Below are 19,219 nucleotides of genomic sequence, written 5' to 3'. Positions count from 1 at the left end.
GAGAAAATAGAACCTCCAAGTATAACTCAGCTTCAACAATGATAATTTTTCCAGTAAGTATGATGACATGATTTCTGACAGAGTTATCTTTTAAATCCTTTCTGATTTAATTACTACTTCATTCAGATAATATCTTGGTCTTCCCACATTAATGGTATAATTGCTACCTTATACTAATTAATCATGGCTGATGTAAGGGACTTTTGATATATTGTTAAATGTTATTGTTGGAGTTAGCTCACTATAGCCCACAAAGTATTTCTGTCTTACCTGAGAATATGATTGTTTTGTGTTTTAAGTTTTGGCTTAGCTTGGCTATGAAAATGAATTTGTTTGGTAACTGTTGGCCCTGTTGTGTTGGTCCATGTTTACCACACTGACCATCCAATCTTAACCCTCTTTCTGTTAACACAGAAACTGAGAAAAAAATTTATTCTATGCAAAGATAATCAGAACAGAAAATGCAGCTGCCTGAATAATGTCAGCGTGCATAATGTATTTCACAGCTATTTGTAGTAGGTGCACTCAGAGAGTTATCTGATGCTCATAATCCCCAAAGTTTGATGCCAGTGTGGGCAGGTTGACTTTCCTGGTTCTGATCCTTAGCCAGCCTTCTTCACAATATAACAAAGTGGATCAGGTAAGAGAGCATGAATATTTCAACCAAAACCTATCCTCCTACTGGAAAAAACAAATGAAAACAATAACAACAATAAAACTATACTCAACTCCTGGAATTCTTGAGAGTGGAGTCTTTATATCGTATTTTTATATAAATATGATAAACATATTTCAAGTTTTTTTCCCAGGAATTTTAAGATTGACGTATTTTTTACCCTTTTAGCTAGAAGACAAATACCTCATTAAGATGTAGATTTATTAGAGAATTTTTCTTATATAAAAATTTCAAGTTAAATTCTGACCCTTTTCCAAGGCCTCAAATGATTTTTAAAATAGATTGATCACATATCCTTTTTTTTTTCTGTTATTTTTTTCTTTCAGCAATAGCGGGATGTCAAATCCCTAATAATCTGAAATTGGTTCAGTGTGATCTGATAGTACTAGTTGCTCCCACACCTCTTTTTCTTCTGGTCACTTACTCTAAAGTAATTACAATTTTATAGATTCAGATTTAATGAATTGTATTTCAAGCTACCTGGTGAACTATTTGTTTTAACCCATCCAGTTATATAGTTAATAATTTTTAGTATTTTCTTATAATTGATTTTTTAAGGTAAGAATCTTGACAGTTATTCACCTTCCTAATCAAAACACTGTTTTACATTTTGATATATTCTTAATTAAATGAAAATATTTTCTATTTACAAGAGACACACAAAACAATATGTCAAAGTTAAAAATAAAGGAATGGAAAAAGATTCACTAGGAAAATGCTAATAAAAGGTGGATATAACACTTTTATACTCATTATTCTACTTGGATATTATTTGGTATAGCACTGCAGTATTGTAAATATATAACTTTTATGTACTAAGCAGTCTGAAGCAAACAGGTAATAGCGATGACTTCTCAATCCCAATGTATCATTCTTGCCTACCCCATCCCATTGCCTGTAGGGTCCCCCACAATTCAGTAGGTGCCCAGTGCCAGTTTCCCCAGTGTTTTTATACTCACTCCCAATGAACTCTAGTTACATCCTTTCATGCCACTCTTTCAAAATCTAGCACTGAATAAACCAACTACACTTGCACCTGGAGCTCAACCAACTTCAAAGTCAACAACCTTGATCTTCCCCCATGCCCAGTGATATCTCCACTTCAACTTAGCCTCTTGCAAGCCTGTCCATATCAAATTCCATCACAGGCCCAGCTCAGGCTGAATCTCCATCCAATGCGAAGCTTCCCACGGCCCTGGAGGTATACCCATTCTGTAGAAACCTCCAGGCCTCGACCTCTGGCCTTACAACACAGGCTCTGAGCTTTCCCTCCGCTGTGCATCATTTAAGGGCTGGCCCAACTGTGGTAGTCCTCCTCCCTCCTTTTCTCATCAACCCAAAACAATTACATTTCCGCCCCCGGGTTTATTCCTTCTAAATACATACTATGCTGAATGTTATACTCTTATTCTGTTCTAGGCACTTGGTCACCAACACTAGTTTAAAAAAAAAAATTCTGTGGGTAGGGACAATAGTAGGGGATGAAGAGGTATAAACTATTGGTATAAAATAAGCAACAAGGATATATTGTACAATACAGGGAATATAGCCAATGTTTTATAATAACTATAAATGGAGTATAACTTTTAAAAATTGTGAATCACTATATTGTACACTTGTAACTTACATAATATTGTACATCAACTATACTTCAATTAAAAAATAAAATTAATTAATTTTAAAAATTCTGACCATGATCCACAGTAAAAAAATATATTTTAGGGATTTCCCTGGTGGTGCAGTGGTTGAGAACCGCCTGCCAATGCAGGGAACACGGGTTCGAGCCCTGGTCGGAGAAGATCCCACATGCCACGGAGCAACTGAGCCGGTGCGCCACAACTACTGAGCCTGTGAGCCTAGAGCCCACGCTCCGCAGCAAGAGAAGCCACCGCAATGAGAAGCCTGTGCACCACAATGAAGAACAGCCCCCCACTCGCCATGACTAGAGAAAGCCTGCACATAGCAACAAAGACCCAACACAGCCAAAAATTAATTAATTAATTAATTAAAAATATGTATATATATATTTTATATTGTGACAAGGTGCATCAAAGTTTTCCCTAAGCAATACTTAGTTCCTTTACCATGTGGCAATGCAATCTGATATTTTCCTTTTTATTCTATTAAAAAAAATTCAGCCACTAAATTGATTTCACTAACCACTAATGGGTCAAAACTCTCAGTTTGAAAACCCTTGATCTAAAGAGCCTCCCCACCGCCCCCCACTCCTAACCCCACCCCACCGGCTGCCACAAGACTCTTTTGGCATCTTTTTTATCAGAACCAGGTCAGGTAACATGAAGCCATATTTAAAACAATCACTGCCTAATTTCCTGGATATTCTAAAGAGGAATTCTTTTCCATTGAAGGACAGCAGTTTCTAGACTATAAAAGAGGTACTTTTAGTGCTTGGAAATGGTGGAGATTTATTTAAAGCCTTCTAGAAAATATCCATGATCTGAAATCTTATTAAAGAATGCATTTTTGAAAGTCAGGCAAACTGAATCCTTGTTTCACTCTGCCATTGAGCGTTAGGAGGTAAATCACTCAGCCTCTCTGAACCAAGGGGTCTCAATCTAGGGAATGATATGTAAATCTGATGACATATAAACCCTATAAATCTAATGATTCATTCACTCATTCATTTGCTCATTCACTTCACAAATGCTTCATTAAGTATGTGCCAGGTAGGCCTCTCACTGCTCATCTGACAATTCAAACTGGGAAGCCCAATGTTATAAATTTATCACATATCACATGTGATCATATGCCAGGGCTCCTTCACATCAAATATATGCTTCACCAGGCACCACAGGGGAATGAGCTGCTTCATACAAGCACATTACCCAGGAAAATGATGATCATTTATATAAACCACTTAATAAAGTCTCTCTAAAATGTATTAGAGATTATACTGTACCTAATTTCATTAATGGTTTAAAATAGTTAATTCTAATAGTAAGGAGCTTAATTTTAAGACTTATGAATTCTTATACAAGTTTAATTTAAAATGTCAAAAATGTAATATTTGCTCTAATTCCCTCTCTTTTCTTTTTTCTTCCCACCACATTTTTACTCTTTTAGTTTAACTGTCACAACACCAGGTGAGTTGGCACAACCAGTGGTTAAGAGAATTACTGAAAGTCATTCCTACACCAACATAGATAGCAATTGCTTAATTGTACACAAACATGATTGTGAACTACATAAAATATCACATAAAACTCAGATTAAATATATCCTCCAACCCCCAATTCAGCATGATCCCCAAAATGTCCACAGTCACTCCAATGCCCCATGATGTGAGGGTAAGTGTAATGGAGGAGGAGTTGGATTGAAGAGACAGCAGTCTTAACTGATTGTTAATTTTACAAAGACTTATGGTCATGTGAACACATCATCATGGACCCCCACTCCCAAGGCTTTGGAAGGGGCTTGTACAAATGAAAGGGCCTGAAATTTAAGCTTCACTAGGTCATGGTAAACCTGCTTCCACAAGTATCAATCACTGAGTGAAAGTGTGAATATGGTGAGCCAGTTATGAGCCTGACTCTGGGGTTAAATGGGTTGGCGTTTGATTTTTAACTTCACTTTAACTAGTTTGTGACTGTGAGTAAGTTAATTTCTCCGTGCCTCTGTTTTTCAATCTGTGAAAAGGGGATAATATCTAACACATAGGGCTGTATTGAGATATTGAAAGATATTGACACAATGTGTAAAGCATGTGGTTTGGTGCCTGGCAGATGGATAACACTAATAATACTTCCCTGGCAGTCCAGGGGTTAAGACTTCGCTGTCCAATACAAGGGGTGAGGGTTCGATCCCTGGTTGGGGAGCTAATATCCCACATGCCTCGCGGACAAAAAACCAAAACATAAAACAGAAGCAATATTGTAACAAATTTAATAAAGACTTTAAAAAAATGGTCCTCATCAAAAAAAATCTTTAAAAAAAAAAAGACAATAGTTATACGATGATGATGATAATGATATGACTACATTGACTATGATAAGGTGGCCAAAGGATGTTGAAGGGTATAATGCTTTTTGATTCTGTAATAACTGTTTCCCAAACAACTGTGATTTTTTAATTCCTTTGGTTGACTTGGTTTTAGTTTCCAAAGTTTTGTAAGATTCTGCAATAAAAGCTGATGAAAAATGACTTAAGGAATTTTCTCATTTAAACTAAGAAGCAGCATTAAAAAAAAGGGCATTAAGGCAGAAAAAAAATGGCAAAACTTCGGGAAATATTTTCATATTCCTGGGATCCAGAGATACGACTAATTTTCATACTACTGTCAAGTTATTCCAAGACCCCTGACTTCCTTCAGCTCCCTCTCTGCTCTGTGGCCTCTTACCAGTCTTAGATCAGCTACAGCTGTTCTTTGCACAATTTTAGCTCTAATTCCCATGAGTTTTCCTATTCCATGCCCCTCTGTAAACTCTTTGTTTGTTTTTGTATAACTAAAGGTTATAGCAGCAGGGAAAAGTTTAGGATGGAAAAAAAATTCTGCCATCCACTTCTTGGCTCCATTTAGGGTCACTCTCTCACTCTTCTGTCAGTTTTACCAGTGTTTAGAAATGACTAGATGCTAGGCTCACACATCTAGGAGCATTAGGAACCTCCAAAATGCTTGTTCATTGATCCAGAGACTCCTCATCCCCCCTCAATCAAAAGTTCTGTAGAAGGGAGAGTTGCAGATATATATACAAATAACTATATGGAACATCTGCAACAGTCATATATATGTATGTTTGTGTATATATATATATATATTTTTTTTTTTTTCAGTGTCCAGTGGACAAGCAAGTTTAGTGTTTTGAGAAGCTGAAGAAGTGATATTATAAATGTTCTGTCTCTAGAAGCAAAGATGAAAATCTTTGCTTTGGGGAAGAGTTGCCAAAATGGAACCTGCAAAATGCAAATGACAAGCAGGAATCCATCAATTGCTCTTGGAGACACTGTGAAGATAAACTGCAGGCAGTTGTAAAGCACGTGAAAGCTTAAAATATTAAGCCTTTTATTCAGGGAAACAACTGTTAGCAAGACTATATGCTTTCCAGTAAGAGAACTGGTTTTGTTTTTTGTTTTTCTGATTGCAACTGTAGACTGGAGTGTCCCTGAAAGTGATGCTTCTTGGAAGATGTGTGTGTGTTTTTGTTAAAGCATTTGCTCATGGGAGATGGTAAGGTTAGACCGCAGGCAGGTTACTGTGCAGGTCTGAACTTGCCTTCTCCCCATGGTAGAAAAAAAGCCATGAAACGGACTTAGAGCATGTGAAATAATTAGAAAATGTATGTATTGGTCTCTGCCCCTGGTTCCCGGCACAAAGCTCCTAAAACTTGTAATTTTCTAACTGATAGGAGTGTCTTTTGTTCTAATGAGGCAGTGGTTGGTGGGCTCCTGGATGGGGGCTGGTCACCAGAAAGACCAAGCTGTGATTAGAAGCTTGGAACTTTCAGCTCCACCCCTATCCTCCAGGAAGGGGAGAGAGGCTGGAAACTGAGTTAATAATCAGTCTTGCCTATGTGATGAAGCCACCATAGAAATCCCAAAAGTACAGGGAACTTCCAGGTGGCTGGACACATGGAGGATGGAGGTAGCAGGAGGGTGGCATGCCTGGCAAGGACATGGAAGCTCTGTGTCCCTTCCTCCATACCTTGCCCTATGCATCTCTTCCATCTGGATATTCATCTGTATCCTTTATCATATCCTTTTAAAATAAACTGGCAAACACGAGTTAAATATTTCCTTGAGTTCTGCGAGCCATTGTAGCAAATTATCAAACCCAAGGAGTAGGTTGTGAGATGTATAGCTGATCAGTCAGAAGCACAGGTGACAACCTGGGACTTGCAATTGGCATCTGAAGCGGGGGGTGTCTTGTGGGACTGAGACCTTAAACTATGGGATCTGATACTGTCTCCAGTAGTGTCAGAATTGAGTTAAATTATGGGACACCCAGCTGGTGTGACAGAATTTCTAGATGTGTGGGAAACTCGCACATCTGGTGGCAGAAGTGAAGTGAAGTGTGGTAGTAGTGTGAGAGTACAGGAGACACAGGAAGTGTTTTTCCCTTACAGAGTGGTTTGGCCCAGTGTATAGACTACATTGCAGGGTGGGGTAGAAGATGTCCCACACGTGGCATTATTCAAGACTCAGTAATCAGCTTTGGAAATATTCTGTCATCCATGGTGATTGGTTTATCCTGGCCATATGGAGCCAGACCACATCTGAGAATATCTAGAATCTATAAAGAACTCTCAAAACTCAATAATAAGAAAACAAACAACATAAACATTTTAAAAATGGGCAAAAGATTTGAAAAGATACTTCATAGAGAAGCTATAAAGATGGCAAATAAGCACATGAAAAGATATGTTACACCATTAGCCATTAGGGAAATATAAATTAAAATCATAGTGAGATTCCACTACCTTTATTAGAATGGCTAAAATAAAAGGCTGACCATACTAAGTATTAGCAAGGATATGGATCAACTAGAACTTTCATACATTGCTAGTGGGAATGTAAAATGATACAACCACTTTGGAAGACCTGGCAATTTCTTAAAACTTAAATATATACCTACCATCTGACACAGTCATTCTACTTCCAAGTATTCAGCCAAGAGAAATGAAAGCATATGTTCATGCAAAGACTTATATGCAAATGTTCAATGCAGCTTTGTTTGTAATAGTTCCAAACTGGAAACAATCCAAATGTCTCTCAACAGTAGAGTGGATAAGGAAATTGTAACATATCCATAAAATGGAATACTATTTAGCAAAGAAAAGAACAAACTATTGATACACATAACATGGATGAATCCAAAAATAACTATGTTGAATGAAAAAAGCCAGACAAAAAGGAGTACATACTGTATGATTCCATTTATAGAAAAATTATAGAAAATGCAAACTAATCTATACTGACAGAAGGCAGATCAGTGGTTTCCTGGGAATGGGAGTGAAGGCAGGAAGGAGGAATTACAAAGAGGCATGAGGAAACCTTTGAGTGTGATGGGTCTGTTCATTATCTTGATTTGGTGATGGTTTCTCAGGCTATACATAAGTCAAAACTTACCAAATTGCACACTTTAAAAATGTGCCTTTATTGTATGTCAATAATATCTGACATTAAACCTGCTAAAAATAGCATATTTCCAACTTAACTTTCTTTTTAAAAAATATTTTTGAGGAACATGTACATATAGTGTAGTATTTACCTTCCTCCTAGCCAGATTCTATAAAAAGGCCCATAGCTGCTCCAGTACCACACTAGACAGAAGAGTGCAAAGGAACAGAAGTGGTAGAAAGAGACAGAAGTCAACTGATTGCTATTAAAATATTTACAAATTTTATAAAATCATACACCCATTTGAATACACAGCCAGGGCTTCTCCCAGGGCCTTGGAGGAGGCCCATGCAAGTGATGGACTGAGGGAGATGAAAAGCAACTCCTAAACGCTCCTTGGATTTGGGGGAGGTGGGGAGGAACGTGTGGATCCAGCAGAGGAACAGACTTCCCAACTCCAGGGGCTCAGAGCTGCAGTTTGGATATTAAGCTGCATGGCCTTGTTCTGAGGTCACAAGCTAGTAAGGCCTGAGGACGTATCAATTACTCAAGGAATGAGGCAAGTTTTGAAAGGTCAGTGGCACCATCCTCTGGAGTTTATGCATGATCACCCAGCACAGACCTGCATAATTGCCCAGGAGATATACCAGTGTGCTTAGACACAGGAGTGTAAGACAAGACTTGCGGATTCTGTTACTATGCTGCTTTGGCTACTATTTGCTGATTTGTGACTTGCGGCAGTGATATAATCTCTGGGTGTCTATTTCAACACTAGTAAAACAGAATAACAAGAATTACCTATTTGTGGAGTATACCGAGATCTTCCCATGGAAATAATTTTTATCCTTGTTCTGAAATCTGGCTGATCTCTTCTAATATCTAAAGTTGCTTTTGCAATTGGAAGAAAGAGAAATAGGGAAGCGAAAGAGAATTAGATAGCCTAGGCAGATGACCCTAGGTGGGGCAGCACTCCCGCAGTGGGCTGGGGCTGCTAACATCTTCCCCTCACTCTAAGGAGCCTCACTGAGCCTTAGAAGGAGACTGTGCCGGTGAAGGGTCCTAAAACTTAAGCCTTATTTGCTTAAATCCATCTCTACCTAGAAGCTTTCTGTTACATTTTCCCAATTTTTTGAAGTTACCATTTATTGGGCACTTAACTTTGTGCCAGCCATATATATGCTTGTCAAATTTTCTCAACCTTGTCAATATATTGGGTTGGCTAAAAAGTTTGTTCGGGTTTTTCTGTAAGATGTTATGGAAAAATCCTAACGAACTTTTTGGCCAACCCACTATTTGAATCACCTGGGAAGCTTGTATTTTTTTTTTTTTTTTTAATTGGGGTATGGTTACTCTACAATGTTGTGTTAGTTTCTGCTGTACAACGAAGTGAATCAGGTGTATGTATACATATATCCCCTCCCTCTTGGACCTCCCTCCCCCCACTCCAATCCCACCCATCTAGGTCACCACAGAGCACTGAGCTGAGCTCCCTGTGCTATACAGCAGGTTCCCACTATCTATTTTACACATGGTAATGAATATATCTCAATCCCAATCTCCCAATTCATCCTACTCCCCTTCCCCCCCCCACCATGTTCACACATCTCTTCTCTATGTCTGCATCTCTATTCCAGCCCTGAAAATAGGTTCATCTGTACCATTTTTCTAGATTCCACATATATACATTAAAACATGATATTTGTTTTTCTCTTTCTGACTTACTTCACTCTGTATGACAGACTCTAGGTCCACCCACGTCTCTACAAATGACCCAATTTCATTCTTTTTTTATGGCTGAGTAATATTCCATTGTATGTATGAACCACATCTTCTTTACCCATTCATCTGTTGACGGACATTTAGATTGCTTCCATGTCCTGGCTATTGTAAATAGTGCTGCAATGAACATTGGTGCATGTGTCTTTTTGAATTATGGTTTTCTTTAGATATATGCCCAATAGTGGGATTGCTGGGTCATATGGTAGTCCTATTTTTAGTTTCTTAAGGAGCCTCCATACTGTTCTCCATAGTGGTTGTATCAATTTACATTCCTACCAACAGTGCAAGAAGGTTCTCTTTTCTCCACACCCTCTCCAGCATTTATAGTTTGTGGATTTTTTGATGATGGCCATTCTGACCGGTGTGAGGTGATACCTCATTGTAGTTTTGATCTGCATTTCTCTAATAACTAGCGATGTTGAGCATCTTTTCATGTGCCTCTTGGCCATCTGTATGTCTTCTTTGTAGAAATGTCTATTTAAATGTCTTGGGAAGCTTTTAAAATATACCAACCTGGAACCAATTGAAACCAGATCTCTAGGGGTGGGGCTTGAGCATCTATAGTTTTTAAAAGCCTCCTGGATGATTCTAATATGCAACCAGGGTTGAAACTCTTGGCACACCATGCTACTTTACATATGTTAACTTCTTAAATCTTTATACAAACCTGAGAGGCACTTTACATATGTTAATTTCTTAAATCCTTATACAAACCTGAGAGGTAGGTCTGATTATCCTTATGTGTAAATAAACTGAGGTTCAGAGAGGCTAAATATATTTCTCAAGATCAAATCTCAGAGTCATAATTCAAACCCAGATGGGTCGAAAATCACAGAACATTTTGCTATACCAGTTCCCATCTTTATATACCTCTACGAGAAAGAACAACCTTTTAATCCAAACTTTTGCAGTTGGCAAAATATGGTGATGCATAAAATATCATGTAATTATTTTCATAACAAATGTGACTTTCTTAACTCTAACCCTATAAAAAACAATAGAGTAAAGCCATATTCCAGAGTTTAGTTCTGAGTTGGTAGAGTCCCTTATAGCCAACAAAATTTCTGATTATATTTTTTGAAGAGAAGCTTGTTGGTGATGAAAATCTTAAGTACCATCTAGAATTGGAATGGGTCCTATTTGGTGTGGTGTTGGAGGTCTAGGATACAAGGTCATTAGCAGTAATCCAGAATACACTGTACCTCAAGCCTACCCAGTCTCCCCCTCACATTAGTTCCTAAATCCTACATCTTCCTTTTTCTTGGATTCATCATTCACTTTGCTAGAGTACATCCCCAAATAATTATTTCAGTGAAGATCTGGGTGGTGAGGGGTAAAATTTCTGAATCTTTGGGTATGCGAAAATATTTTGTACTCTCACTTGAAAGCTAGTTTTTCTCAGTATCGTTTTTTCCTCAGATCTTAGAAGATATTGTTATGTTGTCTTCCAGCAGTGTTGCCAGTGAGGAATCTGATGCCACACGGATTCTCATTGCTTTGAGCTTAACCTGTTTATTCCTTTGGAAGCCTTTAGAACTTTATCTTTATCCCTAGTGTTTTAAAATTTCACCATGACGAGTCTAAGTGTTGGTTCTGTTTCATTCATCTTGGTTAACATTTTCAATTTAAAGACTTGCATCTTTCATAAACTCTGAGAAATACACTTTTATCATTATTTTTTCCTCTGCATTCCCTCTTTCTCTCTTCCTAGTGCCTCTATTACATAAATATTGAAACTTCTAGATCTATTAACTTTTCTTTGTCTTTTGAAATGAATAAGGGAAAATTCCTCAGCCTCTATCTCCCACTCATTAATTTATTCTTCAACTATCTCTCTTCTATTAACAGATCATCTATAAACCTGCTTTCCTTGAGTGGACAGATACCACTATATTTTTCTCTTTTTCTTCCCCTCTAGCTTACCTTGCCTCCAACAAACACAGCAGCCAGAATAAGGGCGTTTTAGACAGAAAGACCTTGATTAAAATCCTTTCGCTGGGCTTCCCGGGTGGCGCAGTGGTTAAGAATCCTCCCGCCAATGCAGGGGACCCGGGAAGATCCCACACGCCGTGGAGCAACTAACCCTGTGAGCCACAACTACTGAGCCCGCGTGCTGCAACTACTGAAGCCCGTGCACCTGGAGCCCATGCACCACAACAAGAGAAGCCACCGCAATGAGAAGTCCACGCACCGCAATGAAGAGTAGTCCCCGCTCACTGCAACTAGAGAAAGCCCGCACGCAGCAACGAAGACCCAATGCAGCCAAAAATAAATAATAAAAATAAAATAGGGCTTCCCTGGTGGCGCAGTGGTTGAGAATCTGCCTGCCAATGCAGGGTTCGAGCCCTGGTCTGGGAAGATCCCACATGCCGCGGAGCAACTAGGCCCTTGTGCCACAACTACTGAGCCCGCGTGTCTGGAGCCTGTGCTCCGCAACAAGAGAGGCCGCGATAACGAGAGGCCCGCACACCGCGATGAAGAGTGGCCCCCGCTCACCGCAACTAGAGAAAGCCCTCGCACAGAAACGAAGACCCAACACAGCCAAAAATTAAAAAAAATAAAAAATATAATAAAATAAATAAATTTATTTAAAATCCTTTCTCTGTCACTTATCAGTTATAGAGCAAGTCTGTCTGAGCTTAGTTTCCTTATTTAAACAACACAAAAATATCAACCTCATAGACTTGTATTAAATGTAATGACACATCCAAAATGCCTCACATAGTGGATAGTACATCCACAGTATAAGGTCGCAACAAACATTAGTAACCTTTCTACTCTTCTACCCTTCCCTCCAAGAAGTTTACTGTCTCACATTTCTAACTGCAAACTTTTAAAATGACATTCTGATTATCATTCAGTCTCTTATGCTTGCTTAACATAAGTTTATAAAATGTGTACTTTTGTATATTAAAAAATGATAGAATTGACAGTAGCTTTATCATATATCTCAGTGACTAAACTTTTCAATTTATTCATAAATCTATTCATTTTGAAAACATTTATTGAGCACTTACTTTGAGTCAGACACCATGTTAATCTGTGAAGTAAGTTGACTCCTCGTGGTAGGACCAGGTCTAGGGTGAGGAAGCAGGGCGAGTGAGACATCTGCCCTTAATGCAAAATTTAAGGGATGCCAAAAAACTGAAAAATCAAGATAAATAATATTTAATGCAATATTTTAAAAATCAAAATTAAGGCAAAAAATCCATGATGAACCCATCAAGATTTTAAACAAGGATAGAATTCGTTTTAAGATTTTTTTCTCTTATCTCAGGCCACAGTACGGTTTACTGATCCTATTGTTTTTGTCTGTACATCATCCCTATTTCCTTTGAGGAATGTATCCTCCTTCCCTCCAACTTGTTCCCCTGGTGAGATTATCAAGTAAACTCAGACCCCAAGGCCACACAGATGGACAAGTGAACCAAACCCAACCAAACAAGAGTATCTCATTCTCTTGACCATATTGATTGATCGAAAACAGAATAGGTGACCCAGCATGGCCCAATAAGTATCTTTCTGTAGGAATGAATGAGGTCAACACACAGAGGTAAGCAAAGCCAAGAGTTGTGGAGGGTGAGGGACACAGATAGAAAAAGAAATCTGGAGGATGATTTCATTTGAGCGAAAATATGAGAAGCCACATCCACCTCTTCACTTTCCAGGGACATGAGTCAAAAAATTCCCATTTGTGCTAAAGTTTATTTGAGTTGGGACTCTCCACACTTAAAAATAGAGGGATTCTGACTAACACAAATGTCTAAAGAGTATTTCAAACGTTGAGGAGGATTGGTCATCATCCTAAGTTTAGAAAGAGTCTCAAAAGCAGTATGCCTTCAGTATTGTCCAGGGAGATGGTTGCCACAGATATAACCTTATAGTGAAAATGGAATCAGATCCTTAAGATCAGCCAGTAAATCCCCTTCATCTAATTCCAAGCACACCAACAAGCCTTTGATTATAAATTGCCTTCTTAGGTAGAATTGCCTAGAAAAAGCGTAATAAACGAACAAGTGTATCCAGTCTACTTGATAGTTATATTGTTCACTGTTAAGCAATAGGATGGCACCTAATGGGTCAATGTCCTAGAATCAGATCACTTTGGTGGATGCTAATATTAATTTTTCTGAGTCTAGAAAGGTTTAGAGGCAACATAATCTAGTGGCTGAAATATAGACTCTTGAGCCAGACTGCTTGGATTTGAATCCTAGCATTGCCACTTACTAGTTGTGCGACTTTGGATAAGTTATTTAACTTACCTGTACCTTATTTTCTCATCTGTAAAATGGGGATATAATAGTGACTACCTCATAGCATTGTTAAATGAGAATTATATGAGTTAATCTTTATAAAGAAACTAAAACTTATAAATACTATAAAATAAAATAATGCTAAACTGAGAAAGAGACCTGGGATGTGATGTCCACCTTAAGCTGCAGCTACTCCAGGAGACTGGATAACTCTCCAGTACACAAAGAAGTTAGAACTTATTTCAACTAACCGCTTACATTTCTAACTGACCGGTTGGCTTCTAAGCTTCTAGAGGGCAGGGACTGTGCCTTACTTATCTTTGTATTTCTTTTTACTTCTAATGCCTGGGACTTGGCAAGCACAAGGAGACAGAACCCTCTTCATGGAATCCAAAGACTTGGATTTGAATCATCACTCTACTACCTACTATTTATCCTGGAGCAATTTACTTAACTTCCCAGACCCTCAGTTCCTGCAGCAGTAAAGAGGATAATACCTCTTTCAACTAATATTGTGAGGATTAATGTAGATAATAATTTAGGGAAGCAGTATGTGCTCAGTCAACGTGGGTTTCTTTCCAATACTAAAGTTTATAGTTATGTAAATATTTTCAATATTATTTAGATAAAAGAGAATCCACTAATCTAAATATTCCATAACAATGCCATTTTGCGAGCTTATAAGATCTGCTATTAATATATGTGACAGAGGTTCTTTAAGGAAATACATAGAAAATAAACTTAAGTCTTTATTAAAGGAAATTATTTCACTTGCTGGATCCTTGGCCAGGACTTTTAAGTTTAAATGAGATAGAATCAGGTGAGATGAAAAAAAAATTACTGGTTGATATACAAGTCATTTTAAATGACCTATATGGGACATATGGCAATACATTCAAATTTATTCATTCATTTATACATTCAAAAACTATTGTGATGGGCATTTATTATGAGCTGGGCACTTTGTTAGAGATTTATTACTCATTTTCTATGTTGAGTCTGCACTAAACATAATTTGCATCTTCTTTTAGCTTTAGTTCTTAACAGATGACACTCTGGTCACTCCATAAACATTTTAAACAGCTTTTTAAGCTATATATGACAACATAATACTCAACGGTGAAAAGCTGAAAGCCTTCCGCTAAAATATGGAACAAGTCAAGGATGCCCACTCTCACCACTTTTATTCAACATAGTATTGGAAGTCCTCGCCATAGCAATCAGACAAGAAGAATAAAACGTATCCAAATTGGAAGAGAAGAGGTAAAATTGTCATTACATGCAGATGACATGATACTATGTATAGAAAACCCTAAAGACTCCACACAAAAACTACTAGAACTGATAAACAAACTCAGCAAGGTAGCAGGATTCAAGATTAACATACAGAAATCTGTTGCATTTCTTTACACTAGCAATGAAATATCAGAACAGGAAAGAAAAGAAAATCCCTTTTAAAATCATATTTAAAACAAAACCAAACAAAACAAAACCTTAGGAACAAACCTGACCAAGGAGATGAAATAACTATAAAACACTGATAAAGGAAATTGAAGATGATTCAAAGAAATGGAAAGATATCCCATGCTTTTGGATTGGAAAAATTAATATTGTTAAAATGGCCATACTACCCAAAGCAATCTACAGATTTAATGTGATCCCTATCAAATTACCCACGACATTTTTCACAGAATTAGAACAAATAACTAAAAAATTTATATGGAGCCTTAAAAGACACAGAATTGCCCAAGCAATCTTGAGGAAAAAGAACAAAGCAGGAGGCATAACCCTCCCAGACTTAAAACAATACTACAAAGCTACAGTAATCAAAATAGTGTGGTATTGGCACAAAAACAGAAATATGGATCAATGGAATAGAACAGAGAGCCCAGAAATAAGCCACACACTTATGGTCAATTAATCTTTGACAAAGGAGGCAAGACTATACAATGGAGAAAAGACAGTCTCTTCAGCAAGTGGTGTTGAGAAAGGTGGGTAGCCACATGTAAATCAATAAAGTTGATTTACATGTGGCTGCCCTCACACCCTCACACCACACACAAAAATAAACTCAAAATGACTTAAAGACTTAAACGTAAGACACGACACCATAAAATTCCTAGAAGAGAACATAGGCAATACATTCTCTGACATAAATCGCACCAATGTTTTGTTAGGTCAGTCCCCCAAGGCAATAGAAATAAAAGCAAAAATAAGCAAATAGGACCGAATCAAACTTATAAGCTTTTACACAGCAAAGGAAACAAACAAACAAACAAAAAACAAACAAAAAGACAGCCTACAGAATGGGAGAAAATATTTGCAAAAGATGCGACTGACAAGGGCTTAATTTCCAAAATACACAAACAGCTCATATAAGTCAACAACAACAACAACAACAAAATCAAAAAATGGGCAGAAGACCTAAATAGACTTTTCTTCAAAGAAGACATACAAAAAAAAAGAAGACATACAGATGACCAATAGGCACATGAAAAGATGCTCAACGTTGCTAATTATTAGAAAAATGCCAATCAAAACTACAATGAGATACCATCTCACACTGGTCAGAATGGCCACCATTAAAAAGTCTACAAATAGCAAATGCTGGAGAAGGTGTGGAGAAAAGGGAACCCTCCTACACTGTTGGTGGGAATGTAAATTGGTGCAACTACTATGGAAAACTGTATGAAAGTTCCTTAAAAAAACTAAAAATCGATGCCATATGATCCAGCAATCCCACTCCTGGGCATACATCTGGAGAAAACTCTAATTCAAAAAGGTACATACACCCCAATGTTCATAGCAGCACTATTTACAATAGCCAAGACATGGAAGCAATCTAAATGCCCATTGATAGATGAACGGATAAAGAAGATGTGGTATATATACACAATGGAATACTGCTCAGCCATAAAAAAGAATGAAATAATGCCATTTACAGCAACATAGATGGACCTAGAGATTATCATACTAAGTGAAGTAAGTCAGAAAGAGAAAGACAAATACCATATGATATCACTTATATGTGGAATCTAAAATATGACACAAATGAACTTCTTTGCAAAACAGAAACAGACTCACAGACATAGAAAATAAACTTATGGTTAGCAAAGGGGAAAGGCAGTGGGGGAGGGATAAATTAGGAGTTTGGAATTAGCAGATACAAACTACTATATATAAAATAGATAAATAACAAGGTCCTACTGTATAGCACAGGGAACTATATTCAACATCCTGTAATAAACCATAATGGAAAAGAAAAGGAAAAAGAATATGTACATATATGTATAACTGAATCACTTTGCTGTACACCAGAAACTAACACAACATTGTAAATCAACTATACTTCAATTAAAAAAAAAGATTAAACAGCTTTATTGAGGTATAAATGATTTACAATAAACTGAACGTTAAATTTTGACATATGGATACATCTGTGAAACCAACACTGCCACCAAGATATTAAACATATCAAGCATATCCATCACTCCCAAAAGTTTCCGTCAACTTTTTGTGTGAACAAAAACCAAATCTTCAGACTCCTAGGCTGGTGCTGCTTCTCTTATACTTGAAGAAAGTTTGTTATTTTGTATGTTATTCATCCATATTGTGTGCTATTATACACTTATGGAAAAGAACATAATTGAAGATTAAATATTTTATTTGTCGAAGCCCCAAACATATACTGCAGACTCCGTATAAAGTCTGCCATTTGGTAATGAGACCTCTTGCCTGCTTCCTGTTGAATCACCAGTTCACAGTCCTTCCACAGACCTTGCCCTTGGATTCTGGGAGGTAACCAGGTTTGTTGTGTCTTTATAATAACTCCCAATTTGCTTTCTGCTTAGGCAAATTTAAGCAGTATTCTTGCAATTTGTTGCCTCAATTTCTTTCTCTTTATCTGCAAGGGTGGTGGTGAAGTTCCTGGGCTCCCGAGGCAGACTGCCTGGGTTCAAATCCCACCTCTCCCACTTACAAACTACAGAGCTTTGGACAGGTTACCTCTCTGCACAGAGCCTGGTAGTTTGACAGTAAATTCTTGGCAAATATTACATATAAGTATTTTCTCTGAAAACTGGTTATATACTATTCAGACCACACAGCAGAAATGTCCAAATCTCCTGTCTTATAGGATTGTCCCCTCCCCCATCTCTAGGTTTTATATCTGTACATTTTAAGAGACTAGTCCATTAAAAGCAGAATTCCAGCCCACATAATGTTCTAAATTGGGAAACAATTACTAAAACTGATTTCACTTCTATATTTCTTTCTGGAACCAAGGAATATTTTCATGTAAATCTACATTAAAGGGTTTTGGGGAATATATATATGTAAATATATGGAAGCATTAGATGTGAACTAGTTAGTTGCAAAAGAATTAATAGTTTTGCTTTAAAAAAATCAAATCAGATGTACTTTTTGTTATTGCTCTGTAATAAACCCCTCATGTACATTATTTCATTTAATCCTCATGTCTCCACACTGAGGAGGAAGAGGAGGGGTTGGTCTTGTTGTCTTGGGTGGCCGAGGTGGAGGAGATGGACGGGGAGGCAAGAGAGGCAGGCACACTTGGTGTAATTTGAAGGAAGTACATTGTAATTCCTGAATGACTTTTTTGCTTTTTCATTTCTCTAAAATTGTTTTTATATGGTAGCAAACACCATTTGCTTTAGTTTCAGTGCCCATATCACAGAAGGGCCTAGGTTATAAAAGAAGTCAAAAGTAGTCTTGAATAATCAGAACCCTTCTGCCAGATTGTCTAATGTCAATTGTTTCTGCCACTGCTTCTTCTACGTCTTCTTCCTCATTTCCTGGCCCTGGTTCGGAAGCACTCTTCTCCACCAAGTCATCTTCTGTTAATTCCTCTGGTGTGGTGTCTGTTAGCTCTTAGATTTCTCCAAGATCCATATCTTGAAACTCTTCACCTTCCATCCCCACCTTTTTTGCTGTATATCCATAATCTCTTTCATGATCTCCTTGATTGGCTCTGTCAATCTGTGAAGTCACGAACAACATCTGGACACAGTTTTCTCCAGCAGGAATTCATCGTTTCAGGCTTGATGGTGTTCACGGCTTTTTCTATAACAGTGATGGCATATTCAATGGTGTAATCCTTCCAGACTTTCATGATGTTCTCTCTCTTGGGGTTCTCTTCCATAGCATTGACAATCCTTTCCATAAAGTACCATGTGCAATGAGGTTTAAAGGTTCTTATGACCTCTGATCTAGAGGCTGAATTAGAGATGTTGTGTTTGGGGGCAAGTGGCAACTTCGACACACTTGGTGTTGAACTCATGGGGTTCGAAGTGGCCAAAGACATTGTCCAATATCAAAAGAAATTTAAAAGGCAATCACTTACCGGCAAGGTACTTCCTGACTTTAGGGACAAAGCATTGACGGAACCAATCCAGAAAAATGGTTCTAGTTGTCTAGG

The 19,219-nt window shown here is 37.7% G+C and overlaps 1 long non-coding RNA gene across 1 annotated transcript in view; it reads right to left on the bottom strand.

Annotated features, from left to right (window-relative positions):
* LOC132376833 (uncharacterized) overlaps nucleotides 1-19,219 on the bottom strand; it is a 54,105-nt gene that overhangs the window by 25,146 nt on the left and 9,740 nt on the right. The window contains exon 2 of the long non-coding RNA XR_009506439.1: nucleotides 12,547-12,673. This is a non-coding gene — a long non-coding RNA (uncharacterized LOC132376833). The remainder of the gene's footprint in view (nucleotides 1-12,546; nucleotides 12,674-19,219) is intronic.

This window comes from Balaenoptera ricei, chromosome 13 (genome assembly GCF_028023285.1).
Source record: "Balaenoptera ricei isolate mBalRic1 chromosome 13, mBalRic1.hap2, whole genome shotgun sequence".
In the NCBI taxonomy this organism is placed as follows: domain Eukaryota; kingdom Metazoa; phylum Chordata; class Mammalia; order Artiodactyla; family Balaenopteridae; genus Balaenoptera; species Balaenoptera ricei.
Note: the sequence above shows the minus strand (reverse complement) of the source record. Positions and strands in the feature narration are given on the sequence as shown.